At 36.5% G+C, this 14,204-nt stretch overlaps 18 non-coding genes across 18 annotated transcripts; 17 read left to right on the top strand and 1 right to left on the bottom strand.

The window, feature by feature from the left end:
- Window positions 1–111: 111 nt before the first annotated feature.
- Window positions 112–184, top strand: TRNAR-CCU (transfer RNA arginine (anticodon CCU)). Its single transcript has one exon. It is a non-coding gene; the product is annotated as a tRNA-Arg (tRNA).
- Window positions 185–1,124: 940 nt separating this feature from the next.
- TRNAI-UAU (transfer RNA isoleucine (anticodon UAU)) lies at window positions 1,125–1,217 on the top strand. The gene is given in 2 exon segments: window positions 1,125–1,162; window positions 1,182–1,217. It is a non-coding gene; the product is annotated as a tRNA-Ile (tRNA).
- Window positions 1,218–1,346: 129 nt separating this feature from the next.
- TRNAR-CCU (transfer RNA arginine (anticodon CCU)) lies at window positions 1,347–1,419 on the top strand. Its single transcript has one exon. It is a non-coding gene; the product is annotated as a tRNA-Arg (tRNA).
- A 940-nt stretch (window positions 1,420–2,359) lies between these two features.
- On the top strand, window positions 2,360–2,452 carry TRNAI-UAU (transfer RNA isoleucine (anticodon UAU)). The gene is given in 2 exon segments: window positions 2,360–2,397; window positions 2,417–2,452. It is a non-coding gene; the product is annotated as a tRNA-Ile (tRNA).
- A 129-nt stretch (window positions 2,453–2,581) lies between these two features.
- TRNAR-CCU (transfer RNA arginine (anticodon CCU)) lies at window positions 2,582–2,654 on the top strand. The gene has a single exon. It is a non-coding gene; the product is annotated as a tRNA-Arg (tRNA).
- A 940-nt stretch (window positions 2,655–3,594) lies between these two features.
- TRNAI-UAU (transfer RNA isoleucine (anticodon UAU)) lies at window positions 3,595–3,687 on the top strand. Its single transcript is given in 2 exon segments — window positions 3,595–3,632; window positions 3,652–3,687. It is a non-coding gene; the product is annotated as a tRNA-Ile (tRNA).
- A 459-nt stretch (window positions 3,688–4,146) lies between these two features.
- TRNAI-UAU (transfer RNA isoleucine (anticodon UAU)) lies at window positions 4,147–4,239 on the top strand. Its single transcript is given in 2 exon segments — window positions 4,147–4,184; window positions 4,204–4,239. It is a non-coding gene; the product is annotated as a tRNA-Ile (tRNA).
- Window positions 4,240–4,368: 129 nt separating this feature from the next.
- On the top strand, window positions 4,369–4,441 carry TRNAR-CCU (transfer RNA arginine (anticodon CCU)). Its single transcript has one exon. It is a non-coding gene; the product is annotated as a tRNA-Arg (tRNA).
- A 939-nt stretch (window positions 4,442–5,380) lies between these two features.
- TRNAI-UAU (transfer RNA isoleucine (anticodon UAU)) lies at window positions 5,381–5,473 on the top strand. Its single transcript is given in 2 exon segments — window positions 5,381–5,418; window positions 5,438–5,473. It is a non-coding gene; the product is annotated as a tRNA-Ile (tRNA).
- Window positions 5,474–5,934: 461 nt separating this feature from the next.
- Window positions 5,935–6,027, top strand: TRNAI-UAU (transfer RNA isoleucine (anticodon UAU)). The gene is given in 2 exon segments: window positions 5,935–5,972; window positions 5,992–6,027. It is a non-coding gene; the product is annotated as a tRNA-Ile (tRNA).
- A 129-nt stretch (window positions 6,028–6,156) lies between these two features.
- TRNAR-CCU (transfer RNA arginine (anticodon CCU)) lies at window positions 6,157–6,229 on the top strand. The gene has a single exon. It is a non-coding gene; the product is annotated as a tRNA-Arg (tRNA).
- A 940-nt stretch (window positions 6,230–7,169) lies between these two features.
- Window positions 7,170–7,262, top strand: TRNAI-UAU (transfer RNA isoleucine (anticodon UAU)). The gene is given in 2 exon segments: window positions 7,170–7,207; window positions 7,227–7,262. It is a non-coding gene; the product is annotated as a tRNA-Ile (tRNA).
- A 129-nt stretch (window positions 7,263–7,391) lies between these two features.
- On the top strand, window positions 7,392–7,464 carry TRNAR-CCU (transfer RNA arginine (anticodon CCU)). Its single transcript has one exon. It is a non-coding gene; the product is annotated as a tRNA-Arg (tRNA).
- A 940-nt stretch (window positions 7,465–8,404) lies between these two features.
- On the top strand, window positions 8,405–8,497 carry TRNAI-UAU (transfer RNA isoleucine (anticodon UAU)). Its single transcript is given in 2 exon segments — window positions 8,405–8,442; window positions 8,462–8,497. It is a non-coding gene; the product is annotated as a tRNA-Ile (tRNA).
- A 459-nt stretch (window positions 8,498–8,956) lies between these two features.
- TRNAI-UAU (transfer RNA isoleucine (anticodon UAU)) lies at window positions 8,957–9,049 on the top strand. Its single transcript is given in 2 exon segments — window positions 8,957–8,994; window positions 9,014–9,049. It is a non-coding gene; the product is annotated as a tRNA-Ile (tRNA).
- Window positions 9,050–9,180: 131 nt separating this feature from the next.
- On the top strand, window positions 9,181–9,253 carry TRNAR-CCU (transfer RNA arginine (anticodon CCU)). The gene has a single exon. It is a non-coding gene; the product is annotated as a tRNA-Arg (tRNA).
- Window positions 9,254–10,095: 842 nt separating this feature from the next.
- Window positions 10,096–10,188, top strand: TRNAI-UAU (transfer RNA isoleucine (anticodon UAU)). The gene is given in 2 exon segments: window positions 10,096–10,133; window positions 10,153–10,188. It is a non-coding gene; the product is annotated as a tRNA-Ile (tRNA).
- Window positions 10,189–10,340: 152 nt separating this feature from the next.
- TRNAI-UAU (transfer RNA isoleucine (anticodon UAU)) lies at window positions 10,341–10,433 on the bottom strand. Its single transcript is given in 2 exon segments — window positions 10,341–10,376; window positions 10,396–10,433. It is a non-coding gene; the product is annotated as a tRNA-Ile (tRNA).
- Window positions 10,434–14,204: the final 3,771 nt, after the last annotated feature.

Raw genomic sequence — 14,204 nt, 5'->3', positions numbered from 1 at the left:
TTCTTTTAATGATATCATCAGTCATTGATCATCTGCTCTCGGAACATTTTTTATATGTAAGGATATTATGAAAAAGTAAAGCAAGAACATGAAATGCAAAGCAGACAGTAAGCCCCAGTGGCCTAATGGATAAGGCACTGGCCTCCTAAGCCAGGGATTGTGGGTTCAAGTCCCATCTGGGGTGTTTGTATTTATATCAACCATCTCAGCATTAGGGGTGGTTCTTTTAGCCTTGCTTCACCTGGATGCTGGATTTGCACAACAGTCCTGTTGAGTTGTGCTTGTTAATTGTTGCTACAGTAGCTACAAAATGACATTTATCATGATAACATTGTGGATTAGTGTCCTTTAAACGTTTTTATATAATTGAGGACCAAGGTTTAAAGACCCAACTTGGATGCATATTCCTTTGTTGCTCATTAGTCTTCACAAAAAATGATTCTTTTTTCAATGCTTGTGATTTTGTTCTTACAAGAAATCTCCATTTACCTCAACATTTCTGTAGAGTTTGTCTTGCAAATAAGTACCAGAGTGGCTGAAATATGACATTATCTAAGGCAATTGCTGATGGGAATCTTGAAGTCCTTTCTTGCATGTTGGAAGAATGGTATTTTTGATTTTATCATATTTCTTCTGCCACTCATCTTACTGTCATTGTAGATGGTAGAGTTGCAACAAACAACATATTCTTTTAATCAGACTACAATAATGATATAAGACTTTACATATTAAAATAGTGCATTATAAGACACATTAGTGTCAGTTTTCCTTATGCCACATTTTATATCTACTATCTTAACATCATTTTAGAAAAAATTAAATGAATTATTTTCCAATTTTGAGAAAATGATACAGTAAAACCTAGATATGAATTTTCTTAGCAAATTACACCTACGAATACATAAATCTAGCCAATAACACCAATGCGCGATACAAATCATTTCTTTATGCTGAGCATTTAACTTCTATCAAGTACCTTATTGAAGTATTGAATGCAGTAAAATAGTGGAATTCAAAAAGAAATTAAATCAAGATGGGGAGACAGAGACAATAAGTGTATTGACATTTTTAACTGATGGTTAAAATATATCAGTGAAAGGCCAAATTTTCAGGGCATACTGTGTGCTCCAGTGGCACAATCGGTCAGCGTGCGGTATTTATAAGACAGTATCTGTTGAGCAATGCCGAGGTTGTGAGTTCAATCCTCACTTGGAGCAGGAATATTTAGCTTTTTTTTCTTTTAATGATATCATCAGTCATTGATCATCTGCTCTCGGAACATTTTTTATATGTAAGGATATTATGAAAAAGTAAAGCAAGAACATGAAATGCAAAGCAGACAGTAAGCCCCAGTGGCCTAATGGATAAGGCACTGGCCTCCTAAGCCAGGGATTGTGGGTTCAAGTCCCATCTGGGGTGTTTGTATTTATATCAACCATCTCAGCATTAGGGGTGGTTCTTTTAGCCTTGTTTCACCTGGATGCTGGATTTGCACAACAGTCCTGTTGAGTTGTGCTTGTTAATTGTTGCCACAGTAGCTACAAAATGACATTTATCATGATAACATTGTGGATTAGTGTCCTTAAAACGTTTTTCTATAATTGAGGACCAAGGTTTAAAGACCCATCTTGGATGCATATTCCTTTGTTGCTCATTAGTCTTCACCAAAAAATGATTCTTTTTTCAATGCTTGTGATTTTGTTCTTACAAGAAATCTCCATTTACCTCAACATTTCTGTAGAGTTTGTCTTGCAAATAAGTACCAGAGTGGCTGAAATATGACATTATCTAAGGCAATTGCTGATGGGAATCTTGAAGTCCTTTCTTGCATGTTGGAAGAATGGTATTTTTGATTTTATCATATTTCTTCTGCCACTCATCTTACTGTCATTGTAGATGGTAGAGTTGCAACAAACAACATATTCTTTTAATCAGACTACAAAAATGATATAAGACTTTACATATTAAAAAAGTGCATTATAAGACACATTAGTGTCAGTTTTCCTTATGCCACATTTTATATCTACTATCTTAACATCATTTTAGAAAAAATTAAATGAATTATTTTCCAATTTTGAGAAAATGATACAGTAAAACCTAGATATGAATTTTCTTAGCAAATTACACCTACAAATACATAAATCTAGCCAATAACACCAATGCGCGATACAAATCATTTCTTTATGCTGAGCATTTAACTTCTATCAAGTACCTTATTGAAGTATTGAATGCAGTAAAATAGTGGAATTCAAAAAGAAATTAAATCAAGTTGTGGAGACAGAGACAATAAGTGTATTGACATTTTTAACTAATGGTAAAATTTATCAGTGAAAGGCCAAATTTTCAGGGCATACTGTGTGCTCCAGTGGCGCAGTCGGTCAGCGCGCGGTACTTATAAGACAGTATCTGTTGAGCAATGCCGAGGTTGTGAGTTCAATCCTCACTTGGAGCTGGAATATTTAGCTTTTTTTTCTTTTAATGATATCATCAGTCATTGATCATCTGCTCTCGCAACATTTTTTATATGTAAGGATATTATGAAAAAGTAAAGCAAGAACATGAAATGTAAAGCAGAAACTAAGCCCCAGTGGCCTAGTGGATAAGACACTGGCCTCCTAAGCCAGGGATTGTGGGTTCAAGTCCCATCTGGGGTGTTTGTATTTATATCAACCATCTCAGCATTAGGGGTGGTTCTTTTAGCCTTGCTTCACCTGGATGCTGGATTTGCACAACAGTCCTGTTGAGTTGTGCTTGTTAATTGTTGCCACAGTAGCTACAAAATGACATTTATCATGATAACATTGTGGATTAGTGTCCTTAAAACGTTTTTCTATAATTGAGGACCAAGGTTTAAAGACCCATCTTGGATGCATATTCCTTTGTTGCTCATTAGTCTTCACAAAAAAATGATTCCTTTTTCAATGCTTATGATTTTGTTCTTACAAGAAATCTCCATTTACCTCAACATTTCTGTAGAGTTTGTCTTGCAAATAAGTACCAGAGTGGCTGAAATATGACATTATCTAAGGCAATTGCTGATGGGAATCTTGAAGTCCTTTCTTGCATGTTGGAAGAATGGTATTTTTGATTTTATCATATTTCTTCTGCCACTCATCTTACTGTCATTGGAGATGGTAGAGTTGCAACAAACAACATATTCTTTTAATCAGACTACAATAATGATATAAGACTTTACATATTAAAATAGTGCATTATAAGACACATTAGTGTCAGTTTTCCTTATGCCACATTTTATATCTACTATCTTAATAACATTTTAGAAAAAAGTAAATGAATTATTTTCCAATTTTGAGAATATGATACAGTAAAACCTAGATATGAATTTTCTTAGCAAATTACACCTACAAATACATAAATCTATCCAATAACACCAATGCGCGATACAAATCATTTCTTTATGCTGAGCATTTAACTTCTATCAAGTACCTTATTGTAGTATTGAATGCAGTAAAATAGTGGAATTCAAAAAGAAATTAAATCAAGTTGTGGAGACAGAGACAATAAGTGTATTGACATTTTTAACTAATGGTAAAATTTATCAGTGAAAGGCCAAATTTTCAGGGCATACTGTGTGCTCCAGTGGCGCAATCGGTCAGCGCCCGGTACTTATAAGACAGTATCTGTTGAGCAATGCCGAGGTTGTGAGTTCAAGCCTCACCTGGAGCAGGAATATTGACATTTATCATGATAACATTGTGAATTAGTGTCCTTAAAACGTTTTTCTATAATTGATACATTTTATATCTACTATCTTAACATCATTTTAGAAAAAATTAATGAATTATTTTCCAATTTTGAGAAAATGGAGCAGGAATATTTAGCTTTTTTTCTTTTAATGATATCATAAAATGATACAGTAAAACCTATATATGAATTTTCTTAGCAAATTACTCCTACGAATACATAAATCTAGCCAATAACACCAATGCGCGATACAAATAATTTCTTTTTGCTGAGCATTTAACTTCTATCAAGTACCTTATTGAAGTATTGAATGCAGTAAAATAGTGGAATTCAAAAATAAATTAAATCAAGATGGGGAGACAGAGACAATAAGTGTATTGACATTTTTAACTAATGGTAAAATTTATCAGTGAAAGGCCAAATTTTTAGGGCATACTGTGTGCTCCAGTGGCGCAATCGGTCAGCGCGCGGTACTTATAAGACAGTATCTGTTGAGCAATGCCGAGGTTGTGAGTTCAATCCTCACCTGGAGCAGGAATATTTAGCTTTTTTTTCTTTAAATGATATCATCAGTCATTGATCATCTGCTCTCGGAACATTTTTTATATGTAAGGATATTATGAAAAAGTAAAGCAAGAACATGAAATGCAAAGCAGACAGTAAGCCCCAGTGGCCTAATGGATAAGGCACTGGCCTCCTAAGCCAGGGATTGTGGGTTCAAGTCCCATCTGGGGTGTTTGTATTTATATCAACCATCTCAGCATTAGGGGTGGTTCTTTTAGCCTTGCTTCACCTGGATGCTGGATTTGCACAACAGTCCTGTTGAGTTGTGCTTGTTAATTGTTGCCACAGTAGCTACAAAATGACATTTATCATGATAACATTGTGGATTAGTGTCCTTAAAACGTTTTTCTATAATTGAGGACCAAGGTTTAAAGACCCATCTTGGATGCATATTCCTTTGTTGCTCATTAGTCTTCACAAAAAATGATTCTTTTTTCAATGCTTGTGATTTTGTTCTTACAAGAAATCTCCATTTACCTCAACATTTCTGTAGAGTTTGTCTTGCAAATAAGTACCAGAGTGGCTGAAATATGACATTATCTAAGGCAATTGCTGATGGGAATCTTGACGTCCTTTCTTGCATGTTGGAAGAATGGTATTTTTGATTTTATCATATTTCTTCTGCCACTCATCTTACTGTCATTGTAGATGGTAGAGTTGCAACAAACAACATATTCTTTTAATCAGACTGCAATAATGATATAAGACTTTACATATTAAAATAGTGCATTATAAGACACATTAGTGTCAGTTTTCCTTATGCCACATTTTATATCTACTATCTTAACATCATTTTAGAAAAAATTAAATGAATTATTTTCCAATTTTGAGAAAATGATACAGTAAAACCTAGATATGAATTTTCATAGCAAATTACACCTACAAATACATAAATCTAGCCAATAACACCAATTCGCGATACAAATCATTTCTTTATGCTGAGCATTTAACTTCTATCAAGTACCTTATTGAAGTATTGAATGCAGTAAAATAGTGGAATTCAAAAAGAAATTAAATCAAGTTGTGGAGACAGAGACAATAAGTGTATTGACATTTTTAACTAATGGTAAAATTTATCAGTGAAAGGCCAAATTTTCAGGGCATACAGCGTGCTCCAGTGGCGCAATCGGTCAGCGCGCGGTACTTATAAGACAGTATCTGTTGAGCAATGCCGAGGTTGTGAGTTCAAGCCTCACCTGGAGCAGGAATATTGACATTTATCATGATAACATTGTGAATTAGTGTCCTTAAAACGTTTTTCTATAATTGATACATTTTATATCTACTATCTTAACATCATTTTAGAAAAAATTAAATGAATTATTTTCCAATTCTGAGAAAATGGAGCAGGAATATTTAGCTTTTTTTCTTTTAATGATATCATAAAATGATACAGTAAAACCTAGATATGAATTTTCTTAGCAAATTACACCTACAAATACATAAATCTAGCCAATAACACCAATGCGCGATACAAATCATTTCTTTATGCTGAGCATTTAACTTCTATCAAGTACCTTATTGAAGTATTGAATGCAGTAAAATAGTGGAATTCAAAAAGAAATTAAATCAAGTTGTGGAGACAGAGACAATAAGTGTATTGACATTTTTAACTGATGGTTAAAATATATCAGTGAAAGGCCAAATTTTCAGGGCATACTGTGTGCTCCAGTGGCACAATCGGTCAGCGTGCGGTATTTATAAGACAGTATCTGTTGAGCAATGCCGAGGTTGTGAGTTCAATCCTCACTTGGAGCAGGAATATTTAGCTTTTTTTTCTTTTAATGATATCATCAGTCATTGATCATCTGCTCTCGGAACATTTTTTATATGTAAGGATATTATGAAAAAGTAAAGCAAGAACATGAAATGCAAAGCAGACAGTAAGCCCCAGTGGCCTAATGGATAAGGCACTGGCCTCCTAAGCCAGGGATTGTGGGTTCAAGTCCCATCTGGGGTGTTTGTATTTATATCAACCATCTCAGCATTAGGGGTGGTTCTTTTAGCCTTGTTTCACCTGGATGCTGGATTTGCACAACAGTCCTGTTGAGTTGTGCTTGTTAATTGTTGCCACAGTAGCTACAAAATGACATTTATCATGATAACATTGTGGATTAGTGTCCTTAAAACGTTTTTCTATAATTGAGGACCAAGGTTTAAAGACCCATCTTGGATGCATATTCCTTTGTTGCTCATTAGTCTTCACCAAAAAATGATTCTTTTTTCAATGCTTGTGATTTTGTTCTTACAAGAAATCTCCATTTACCTCAACATTTCTGTAGAGTTTGTCTTGCAAATAAGTACCAGAGTGGCTGAAATATGACATTATCTAAGGCAATTGCTGATGGGAATCTTGAAGTCCTTTCTTGCATGTTGGAAGAATGGTATTTTTGATTTTATCATATTTCTTCTGCCACTCATCTTACTGTCATTGTAGATGGTAGAGTTGCAACAAACAACATATTCTTTTAATCAGACTACAAAAATGATATAAGACTTTACATATTAAAAAAGTGCATTATAAGACACATTAGTGTCAGTTTTCCTTATGCCACATTTTATATCTACTATCTTAACATCATTTTAGAAAAAATTAAATGAATTATTTTCCAATTTTGAGAAAATGATACAGTAAAACCTAGATATGAATTTTCTTAGCAAATTACACCTACAAATACATAAATCTAGCCAATAACACCAATGCGCGATACAAATCATTTCTTTATGCTGAGCATTTAACTTCTATCAAGTACCTTATTGAAGTATTGAATGCAGTAAAATAGTGGAATTCAAAAAGAAATTAAATCAAGTTGTGGAGACAGAGACAATAAGTGTATTGACATTTTTAACTAATGGTAAAATTTATCAGTGAAAGGCCAAATTTTCAGGGCATACTGTGTGCTCCAGTGGCGCAGTCGGTCAGCGCGCGGTACTTATAAGACAGTATCTGTTGAGCAATGCCGAGGTTGTGAGTTCAATCCTCACTTGGAGCTGGAATATTTAGCTTTTTTTTCTTTTAATGATATCATCAGTCATTGATCATCTGCTCTCGCAACATTTTTTATATGTAAGGATATTATGAAAAAGTAAAGCAAGAACATGAAATGTAAAGCAGAAACTAAGCCCCAGTGGCCTAGTGGATAAGACACTGGCCTCCTAAGCCAGGGATTGTGGGTTCAAGTCCCATCTGGGGTGTTTGTATTTATATCAACCATCTCAGCATTAGGGGTGGTTCTTTTAGCCTTGCTTCACCTGGATGCTGGATTTGCACAACAGTCCTGTTGAGTTGTGCTTGTTAATTGTTGCCACAGTAGCTACAAAATGACATTTATCATGATAACATTGTGGATTAGTGTCCTTAAAACGTTTTTCTATAATTGAGGACCAAGGTTTAAAGACCCATCTTGGATGCATATTCCTTTGTTGCTCATTAGTCTTCACAAAAAAATGATTCTTTTTTCAATGCTTATGATTTTGTTCTTACAAGAAATCTCCATTTACCTCAACATTTCTGTAGAGTTTGTCTTGCAAATAAGTACCAGAGTGGCTGAAATATGACATTATCTAAGGCAATTGCTGATGGGAATCTTGAAGTCCTTTCTTGCATGTTGGAAGAATGGTATTTTTGATTTTATCATATTTCTTCTGCCACTCATCTTACTGTCATTGGAGATGGTAGAGTTGCAACAAACAACATATTCTTTTAATCAGACTACAATAATGATATAAGACTTTACATATTAAAATAGTGCATTATAAGACACATTAGTGTCAGTTTTCCTTATGCCACATTTTATATCTACTATCTTAATAACATTTTAGAAAAAAGTAAATGAATTATTTTCCAATTTTGAGAATATGATACAGTAAAACCTAGATATGAATTTTCTTAGCAAATTACACCTACAAATACATAAATCTAGCCAATAACACCAATGCGCGATACAAATCATTTCTTTATGCTGAGCATTTAACTTCTATCAAGTACCTTATTGTAGTATTGAATGCAGTAAAATAGTGGAATTCAAAAAGAAATTAAATCAAGTTGTGGAGACAGAGACAATAAGTGTATTGACATTTTTAACTAATGGTAAAATTTATCAGTGAAAGGCCAAATTTTCAGGGCATACTGTGTGCTCCAGTGGCGCAATCGGTCAGCGCCCGGTACTTATAAGACAGTATCTGTTGAGCAATGCCGAGGTTGTGAGTTCAAGCCTCACCTGGAGCAGGAATATTGACATTTATCATGATAACATTGTGAATTAGTGTCCTTGAAACGTTTTTCTATAATTGATACATTTTATATCTACTATCTTAACATCATTTTAGAAAAAATTAATGAATTATTTTCCAATTTTGAGAAAATGGAGCAGGAATATTTAGCTTTTTTTCTTTTAATGATATCATAAAATGATACAGTAAAACCTATATATGAATTTTCTTAGCAAATTACTCCTACGAATACATAAATCTAGCCAATAACACCAATGCGCGATACAAATAATTTCTTTTTGCTGAGCATTTAACTTCTATCAAGTACCTTATTGAAGTATTGAATGCAGTAAAATAGTGGAATTCAAAAATAAATTAAATCAAGATGGGGAGACAGAGACAATAAGTGTATTGACATTTTTAACTAATGGTAAAATTTATCAGTGAAAGGCCAAATTTTTAGGGCATACTGTGTGCTCCAGTGGCGCAATCGGTCAGCGCGCGGTACTTATAAGACAGTATCTGTTGAGCAATGCCGAGGTTGTGAGTTCAATCCTCACCTGGAGCAGGAATATTTAGCTTTTTTTTCTTTTAATGATATCATCAGTCATTGATCATCTGCTGTCGGAACATTTTTTATATATGTAAGGATATTATGAAAAAGTAAACCAAGAACATGAAACGCAAAGCAGACAGTAAGCCCCAGTGGCCTAATGGATAAGGCACTGGCCTCCTAAGCCAGGGATTGTGGGTTCAAGTCCCATCTGAGGTGTTTGTATTTATATCAACCATCTCAGCATTAGGGGTGGTTCATGATAACATTGTGGATTAGTGTCCTTAAAACGTTTTTCTATAATTGAGGACCAAGGTTTAAAGACCCATCTTGGATGCATATTCCTTTGTTGCTCATTAGTCTTCACAAAAAATGATTCTTTTTTCAATGCTTGTGATTTTGTTCTTACAAGAAATCTCCATTTACCTCAACATTTCTGTAGAGTTTGTCTTGCAAATAAGTACCAGAGTGGCTGAAATATGACATTATCTAAGGCAATTGCTGATGGGAATCTTGAAGTCCTTTATTGCATGTTGGAAGAATGGTATTTTTGATTGTATCATATTTCTTCTGCCACTCATCTTACTGTCATTGTAGATGGTAGAGTTGCAACAAACAACATATTCTTTTAATCAGACTAGAATAATGATATAAGGCTTTACATAATAAAATAGTGCATTATAAGACACATTAGTGTCAGTTTTCCTTATACCACATTTTATATCTACTATCTTAACATCATTTTAGAAAAAATTAAATTAACTATTTTCCAATTTTGAGAAAATGATACAGTAAAACCTAGATATGAATTTTCTTAGCAAATTACACCTACGAATACATAAATCTAGCCAATAACACCAATGCGCGATACAAATCATTTCTTTTTGCTGAGCATTTAACTTCTATCAAGTACCTTATTGAAGTATTGAATGCAGTAAAATAGTGGAAATTAAAAAAGAAATTAAATCAAGATGGGGAGACAGAGACAATAAGTGTATTGACATTTGTAACTGATGCTAAAATATATCAGTGAAAGGCCAAATTTTCAGGGCATACTGTGTGCTCCAGTGGCGCAATCGGTCAGCGCGCGGTGCTTATAAGACAGTATCTGTTGAGCAATGCCGTTGTTGTGAGTTCAAGCCTCACCTGAAGCAGGATTGTTCGGCTTTTTTTTCTTTTAATGATATCATCAGTCATTGATCATCTGCTGTCGGAACATTTACATCCTTACATATAAAAAATGTTCTGACAGCAGATGATCAATGACTGATGATATCATTAAAAGGAAAAAAAAGCTAAATATCCCTGCTTCAGGTGAGGCTTGAACTCACAACCTCGGCATTGCTCAACAGATACTGTCTTATAAGTACCGCACGCTGACCGATTGCGCCACTGGAGCACACAGTATGCCCTGAAAATTTGCCCTTTTACTGATACATTTTACCATCAGTTAAAAATGTCAAGCCCCTTTATTGGGGGGGTCCCCACTCCTCCAGGTACCTCGTCCAAGGCTGACCAGCCACCATGCTCATGTTTCGTCCAGGGCACCTTATGTAAAAAGTGTCCCCCGGCTGTGGCATGACACCGCAGGTTGTTGGAGCCTTGTGGTTGTTTCAAAATACGGGGGACTCACAGATTTTTTGTCCCCCGTATTTTTGGAACCAGAACCGGTCCAAGAGTCCGGGGCTGGTTTCAGAAATACGGGGGACCCCTATGCTTTTTGTCCCCCATATTTTTGGAACCAGGTTTGGCTCAATGAGCCCGTGGCGGGTTATGCTCAGGATGGGGGACCCCACGCTGTTTTTTTTTTTTACTAACACAAAATCGCACATTACCTTAAATTCTCATGACAAAAATTTGCATATTTTCATGCCTAAAATTCGCACATTATCGCACTTAATCATACTTTTCTTTCCGGAACGCACACCTCATTAAATATGTGAATCGGCTGCAAAAATGCGATTTTAAAAAAGTGCAATAATGGGGGCTATTTTGAAAGTGCAAAAAAAATCCCATCCTATTAAATGTCACCCATTATATGTATTGACATTTTCTACTCTCCAATATCAAGAGCTAATTTGATGACATTCAATACTGCTGTTGGACACTAAACATTTTTAGAACTGTGCATCAGCAGCATCACTATCATGAATATATAACAGTGGGGCAGATCTACTAAGCCTGTGAAGAGATAAAGGGGGTAGTTTTGGTTGACCCGCAATGCTGAGAAATCTAAATGATGCTCGCCATGCCATGAACACCCACCCCCCTTGCACTCCGATTTAGCATAAACATTGTTGCATGCAGGAGCAATATCATTCAATGGTTTCCAATCATTGAATGATTTTGCAAGCGCTTGCAGATCTAAGTCACCTCTCTGGTGTCTTAGATTTGCAGGTCCCTGTATGGGAAACGGGGTGGGCAGCTGACATCTGCTGACATCAGCTGCCTGCTCCCCCACTCTTGTTAACAGTGAGTTTCCATGGGAACACCTAGTGACCATGGCCCACCACCCCATGCCTTCCACCCGCACTGCTATGTGCGAGTGGCCGCTGAACAATCAATTTTAACCATTGCCACTCTCACAATGCAGCTGCAAATTAGCATAAATGTTTATGTGCATGCATAGTTGCTAAACATCGCTCCCCTGTGTGAACATGCAGGGTATCAATCCAACTAGAATAAGGGCCAAAGTGAATATAAAGTGGAATGCACCAGCCAATCAACACCCAACTGTCAATTTTAAAACATATGAAGATTTAAAAGGAGCTCTAAGGGTTTATCCTGAGGTGAACTTGTTATGGTAAGAATAAATAAGATGAATAAAAGGGAATGGTTGTATATTTATATAAAATTTATATAAAGTGGTACCCTGGTTCCGTGGTTGGTAACTTCTCTGGGTGGAGAGCAGACTTTGGTCCAAATTGGCTCCTAGTAGTTGTTTTGTTGAAGGGCTTCTAAACGCAGAGACCGGCTGAACCACGCTTGCACGTGGCAGCCGCTGCGCCAATGCTCCGTCTTAGCCAAGGAAACCGGATGTGGTCGGAAGTTGCGATGCAGCCGCAAAAAGAGTCGGAGACGGGTGTGGGTGACAGCTTGCCGGGTGATCTTTGTTTTAAAACACAGTCAATTGGCTGCTATGTTAACTATCCACTTTATTTCTTCAGGATTAAAATATCTGCCCCAATATTACAAGTGGTATGCAATGGTTTCACTGTCAGAGGATGTATACATTCTCCGATGTGCATGTGCTTGGTTTGCTACATGTGGTTGTCATCATCATCATAATCATAGTAACATAGTAATTAAGGCTGAAAAAAAGACGTCCATCGAGTTTAACCTATCTGACCTGTAACTACTGACTTGAGTCATATCTATAGGATTCCCTTAGTGGCCAAAAATGTATCCAGTTTTTATTTAAATTCATTAACAGTAGTTGCTGTAATCACCCCCTCCGGCAATGAGTTCCAGAATTTTACTGCTTTAATGGTGAAGAATCCTCCTCTTATTTAGTAACAAATTTATTTTCCTCGATCCTCAGTACATGCCCGCATTTCCTAAGTATAGGCCTGCGCTCGCCACAGTATCTGAAATCAACTCCATGCCGACGTGGATAGTGGGGGTATGAAAAGGTCGGAGGACGCGTACCGCCGCCCCTTGTAAGCCGCGTAAAATGATCCCAAAGAGTGGCGAGCGCAGCAAGCCCCGAGAGAGGACACGGATTACTTGACGTGTATTCCACATCCCCTCGCGGGGCTCGCTGCTCTCGCCACACTTCGGGATCGTTTTCCATGTACGCTCGCCACGCTTTTGGCTTTATAAAATCAACTCCACGCTGACGTGGATAGTGGGGGTATGAACAGGTCAGAAGGATGTGAAAATCAGACGCAAATCGGCCGCTAAATCGCATTGCAGATCGAATCGGCCGCAAATCGGTCGCAAATCGGCCGCTAAATCATATGCGATATCGTATGCAATTTACATTAAATCGGGCGCCGTGATAATACACAAGTACCGATATGTTTTCATGTACATTCAAGTCTGCATCGCCTGCATAAGTGTGAACAAACTCTCACTGAAATTTGTCTATATAATAATGCCCCATTGCAATCCATTAAGCACAAGTATTATTTATTTATTTATTTATTTACAGTTTCTTTTATAGCGCAGCATATTCCGTTGCACTTTAAAAATGGAAACAACAGTGATTAAACAAACTGGGTAGATACAAACCGACATGGAGGTAGGAGGGCCCCATTCGCAAGCTTACAATCTATAGTGATAATAGGAGGGATACATAAGGATAGAATTCCATAGCATGGCCGTCCCATCAGATTACAAGATGGTCCTGATGGGAAGCAATTAGATATGAATGCTACTGGAGGTTGTGTGGGGGTCCTGAATATGATAAGCTAGCCTGAAGAGGTTAGTGTGCATTCCATAAGGTGGGTGTTGCCCGACAAAAATCCTGAAAGTATAGGTGTGATCCAATGTAATTGGATAAGAGAGTGCTGATATTCATAAATAATTTTTAAAATAATTTAAAACTTGATAAACAGATAAATAAAAACCGCAACAAGTAGGAAAAAACAAACAAACACATCAATAATAGCAGATCCTGCCTGGAGATAAAAATGTGACATTTTTAGAATAACTTCTGAATCAGAATCAGAATCGCTTTATTGGCCATGTATACTCTCGTATACTAGGAATTTTTTGTGGATACAATGCAGCTTCAAGCATGGTACAAGCGGGATAACAGGACATACATACATTGCATCAGTTGTGCATACAAATGACAATTCACATGTTAGGATTTACAAGGTTAGATAGAGCAGTTAGGTGTTTAGATTAGCAGTATCTTAGAGTACATTGTTCAATAGCTGAATAGCTATCAGGAAGAAGCTTTTTGTGGTTCTTGGCGACTTGGCAGGAATGGACCTGAAGCGTCTACCTGATGGGATAATATCAAACAAGTTATGGCAAGGGTGGAGTTTGTCCGCCACGAACTTCCCAGCTCGCTTCTTGACCCTACTTAATTATTGTTCCCTTACAGGGGGAGGTCTGTCCCAATAATCTTCTTTGCTGTCCTCACCACTTTTTGCAGTCTTCGCTTGTCAGATTCATTGGCCCCTCCATACCAGATTGTAATAGAGGAACATAGAACGGA

This window comes from Crinia signifera, chromosome 5, assembly GCF_055691185.1.
Source record: "Crinia signifera chromosome 5, ASM5569118v1, whole genome shotgun sequence".
Taxonomy (NCBI): domain Eukaryota; kingdom Metazoa; phylum Chordata; class Amphibia; order Anura; family Myobatrachidae; genus Crinia; species Crinia signifera.
This window is presented reverse-complemented; position numbering and strand designations above follow the sequence as displayed.